Here is a 5,000-nt window from a genome sequence, read left to right as displayed (position 1 = left end):
CTAGCTCACCAAGCCATGGACTTAGGCCGTTGGGCTAAGTAAGGTCCAAGTTCTAGTGTTTTCTACAAAGGTGTAGTAACAATAGATATCTTATTGTAGATATTTGTAGAAGATATTCACAGGAGATATTCTGGGAGAGATTTCTAGAGCTCCGCTAAGGAGGTGGGAAGCTTCTAGTTTCCTCCCCAACCGTTGGATGGAGGACATTTGTAAATATCTTAGCCATCCATTGTAACTTGGGGTAGGTGTTGCCTCATTTGGCAAAGGCACTCACCAAGGACAAACCAAGAGTGTTCAACCAAGCAAGTGAGTTCTCAAGCCTTGTACTCAAGAGTTCTCTAGTGCTATACAGGTTCATTCGTCTCAAACTCACTCTTGTGTTCACTTCTTCTCTTCCCTAGTCCCTTAAGGAGGGTGGTTAGGCTGACTTAGCGCTAGTGAAAGTGCTAAGTGCCGGTGCGGTTGCTTAGAAAGGTCTAAAGCATCGACAACGTGCTCTTGAATGGCCCAAGTGTGTGCCTACGCATGCCCCCAAGTGTTGGCTACGTGTGCCCACGTGTACACAGCGAATGGCCGCACAACACCCCAAGTGTTGACTACAAGTGCACAATGAATGGCCCAAGTGTTTCCTAGATGTGCCCATGCTGCCCACAACTGTTGCCCAAGTGTGCAACCAAGTGTGCCTGTGCATGCTCTTGAATGCCCCAAGCGTCGCCTTAAATGTGCCTATACGCGCCCGCAAGTGTTGAATAAGTGTGTCTAAGCGTGCACCCAAGTGTAGCCCAAGTGTCGCTTAATTGTGCTCTTGAATGCCGCAAGTATGCACATATACGTGCCCATGACAATGCCAACGCGTGCCCCCCTAAGGGTGCCTAAGTGCATATGAAGGCAGTGCACGAGTCGGCAGTACCGCACGCAGGGCCGCACAATGTGCGTGCATGGTGGCAGGCGTGGCTGCACTACCGCACGGAAGGCAGCTGGCATGGACGCACAAGGTGTAGGCATCGCCGAGGGCAAGGTTGCACTAGCGCGCTAAGTCTGCTGGCATCGAGGAAGGCTGCCGCGCACATGGATGCGGGCGTTGCTGCAATACCGCACACATGGTTGCACGCAACCTCGGGCACGGTTGGGGGTAAGGTTCCACTATCGCGCGCAGGGGTGCAGGCTACCGCACGAACATGGCTGGGGGCAAAGGTGCACACCGCGCGTAAGGCGACAGGCAACAACGCACATTGCTGCTGGAAAGGCTGCTCAACCGCACGAAAGGTGGTAGGCCCGGGTGCACATGGCGGATGGCAATGTTGCGGGCAGCGCGCGCAGGGCTGCCGCCCGTGCCGCACTTCCACGCACATGGCTACGACCACGGCTGCACAAGCCTCGCACATGGTTTGGCACGTGGCAACACATGCCGCGCGGATGGTTGTGCGCATGGCGCACATGACACACAGATGGCTGCACAGTCGCGCCCAAGGTTACGTTCCACGCCGCAGATGCCGCGCTTCTGGCCGCACTAATTCGAGCAAAGTTGCTTGCATGGCCGCACATGCCGCGCCCCTTGCTTCCCTACCGCTCGCAAGATTGCGTGCATTGCTTCACACCGCCCCCCAGGTCGCATGCATGGCTGCATGTGCCACGCCCATCGCTTCGTCGTCGCGCGCTAGGTTTCGGGATTTTCCGGAAGGGCCACGCAAGAGGTTGCAGGCACGGCTGCACCGCCGCGCGCAAGGTTGCGTTGCGTGGTCCACATGCACCGCCCATGAGTGCACTACCGCGACCAAGTTCGCTGGCCCGGCCTCCCATGCGTCGATATTGGTGGCTGGCATGGCCGCACATGCCACGGGCTTTTCGGCACATGGCTCGCGTAAGGTTGCACGCATTGCCGCACCATTGAGATCCCAGGTCTAGTCCACCGTGCACATAGCCGCACGAACGTGGCTCACACATGGGTGCTTCCATGGCCCCCATGGTCCATGCAACAGAGGCTCGTTTGCTACCTTCGGCTGCACACGAGGCACCGACTGCTGCACACGCCAAGGCCATGCCCGCACAACGTAGTTTGGGTCTTTAAATAATGTTGTGCGAAACATCCCTTTGGGTTAGAAAAGCCATGCAATTGGCTATTTGGCACCCAAAGTACAATCATTTTCAATTAAACCCCGCATTTCCATTTTTTTGGGTATTTTTCGTAATGTTTCAATCATAAAATATTAAAAAATATCAAAATATGTTGGAATGGTCCAATATTTTTTCAGAACATTCTATCAACCTTTGGAAGACATCCGAAATTTAGTTTTCAGAAAAATACTTTAAAATTGATTTTTCATAGTTTTTTGAATTTAATATGTGTTTTAATATTAAAAAATTAATAAAAAAATAAATATTTATCCGAAGACGATGATTTTTATATGAAAATAATCTTTGGATTTTTCCTTAATTTCTTACCAAGTTTCATTTGATTTGGATATTTGTAGCTCAAAAAATAGAACGATATATTTTTGGGGGGTGGTCATGTCTCCTTCTGGAAATGGGCAAAGAGTATAAGAGCTACCTTGAGGGAGGGGCGTGTCACTCCCAGGGTGGTTTTTGAGGGGCCGCACCGAGGGGCAGCAGACGATGAGGGGGCATGGTAGGCAATCCGAAAAGACCCATGGCATGGTAAAAGAAGTGAAATGGCACGTGGGTTTCGATGAGTTGGCCCTTGGTGTGCGCTGAGGCCTGCCACTGCGTGCGGCTGGACGCGCATGGCCGCCTGTCTTTCGTGCCATGTGCCCGCAGCTGCTGTAACGTGTGCCAATCGCGGTAGAGCATGCTCTACGAAGGTGGACGTGCTTGCGAATGGTGAGCCCTTCTGTCATGCAACGCCGCCCCCTTCTTCCGCATGGCCTTGCCCGCCACCGTGGGCTGCTGGGCGCACATGGACGAGTACCATGCGCTGTCACGCCCCAACTTGTGATGCCACATGTGCCCCTCGACGCATAGCATTTCCAAGGAAGGTGTGGTTTGTGAGAACATGTACATGGCGCGTCCGTCCCGACAGTCTTCCCCTCTGCCGCACGTAGTTGCTTGCCAGTGTGTGCTGCTGGGCGCGCATGGCTGCCTGCCTTGCGCTGCAGTGCCTCCACATCTTGCGCCGCATGTGTCAAACTCCGTATAGCATGACCAAGAGTGGCATCGCCTGTACAAGACGCCTTCACGGTATGTTGGTTTCGAAGATTTTACCCTTGGTGTGCGTTGCGCCTGCCATGGCGTGCTACTTTGCCCTCGTGGTTGCCTAATATATACTGCTATGTGGTGACAACTGTTGCCTTCGGCGGTCGTAGCCGCAACGAAAGCCCAACAAAGGCTTGGTATGTATGTGAAAACAAGTACATGGCTCGTTTGTCCAGGTGGTCAGCCTATCTGCCGCATGCCAATGCCAGCAACCGTGTGCTGCTGGGTGCCCTTCGCTCCCTACCTACCGCTTCCATGCCCCCACAGTTGCTGGCACGTGTCCGTGGCTGCACAGCAGTTTCCAGAGAGGCATGGCATTTGAAAACAAGGAAATGGCCAATGTGTCTCGATGTTCAGCCCCTCTTCCGCACACCGTTGCCTGCCACCCCGGGCTGATTGGTGCGCAAGGGTTCCTGCCTTGTGCTGCCATGCCCCCACAGCTACTGCCAGATGCGCCCGCAGCCGCATGGCATGTCCGAGATAGGCTTGGCATCTGAAAATCACCATCAAGGCACGTTGGTTCCGATGATTGCCTTCGATGTGCGCTGTAGCCTGCCATGGAGTGCTGCTGGGTGTGCATGGCTCCTTGCATATCTGCTGCCACATATGCCAGTAGCCACACAGCATTTCCAAGAGTTGCATGACATGTGAAGGACAACAACATGGCATGAGGGTCAGGATGATTAGCCCCTTGTTTTGCACCTTGGCCGGCCAATGCGTGCTGGTGGGTTTGCATGGCTGCCTGCACACTGTAGTTACACCCTCATTGCAGCCTATTGCAACTTTTGCTAGTTTTGTACAGCATGCCCAAGGGAGTCATGGCATGTGAAAAACGTGCAAATGAAGCATTGGCCCCGTTGATTAATCCCATCTAGTCCCATCTAGGCACCGTGGTAGTTTGACGTGCTTTGCTTCCTTCCATGTGTAGTTGTGCTAGTGCCAATGTTTACAAGTGTGGTCGAAGTCACACATTTGCACCCTTCTTTGCTCTATGGCTTGTTGTCATATGTAGGTCATGGTGCAAGGGGTGGGGTGTTACGTACATTTGACGGAATCATTGGTCAAGTCAATGTGCACAATAAATATTTGGTTGGTCCCTCCCCCCCATCCCATTGTTTTTTGTTTTTTTAAATTGCACTATCGTGGGTTTGTTGCTTGCAAGGGTTTTTTCATGGTCGGTTTTTTGGCCTATGCTATTTGGAGAAGTGCATTTCTAAGTCGGGCCTAGGTGTGGAGGTGCTTGCATGCCTTTTTGCGTCCAGTGTTGTAATACAACAATGACGTGTGGGTCTCTGGAGAACATAGGTTGCAAGCTTGTAGGTGGTGGCAGATCATGATTCCCTCCCCCCCTCCTTGCTTTTAAAAAAATCTCCATTCTCGTGGGTATGTTGCCTGCAAGAGTTTTGTCATGCTCGGTTTTGTGGCCTGATGGTAGTGGGAGGAATGCATTTCTAAGTCGTGCCTAGGTGCAGAGGTGTTTGCGTGCCTCATGCCGCAAGTGTTATAATGCGACATTAACGTGGGTCTCTGGAGAACATAGGTTTGCAAGCTTGTAGGTGGAGACAGATCACGAGTCCCTCCCCCTCCCCTGCCCCCTCTTTTGTTTTTAAAAAGGAAATTACATTCTCGTGGGTTTGTTGCTTGCAAGAGTTTTTTCCGAATGCTCGATTTTGTGGCCTTTATGGTATTTGGAGAAATACGTTTCTAAGTCGTGCCTGGGTGCGGAGGTATTTGCATGCCTCCTGCCGCAAGTGTTATGATGCGACATTAACGTGGGTCTCTGGAGAACA

Source organism: Macadamia integrifolia, chromosome 5 (genome assembly GCF_013358625.1).
Source record: "Macadamia integrifolia cultivar HAES 741 chromosome 5, SCU_Mint_v3, whole genome shotgun sequence".
Classification (NCBI taxonomy): Eukaryota; Viridiplantae; Streptophyta; class Magnoliopsida; order Proteales; family Proteaceae; genus Macadamia; species Macadamia integrifolia.
This window is presented reverse-complemented; position numbering follows the sequence as displayed.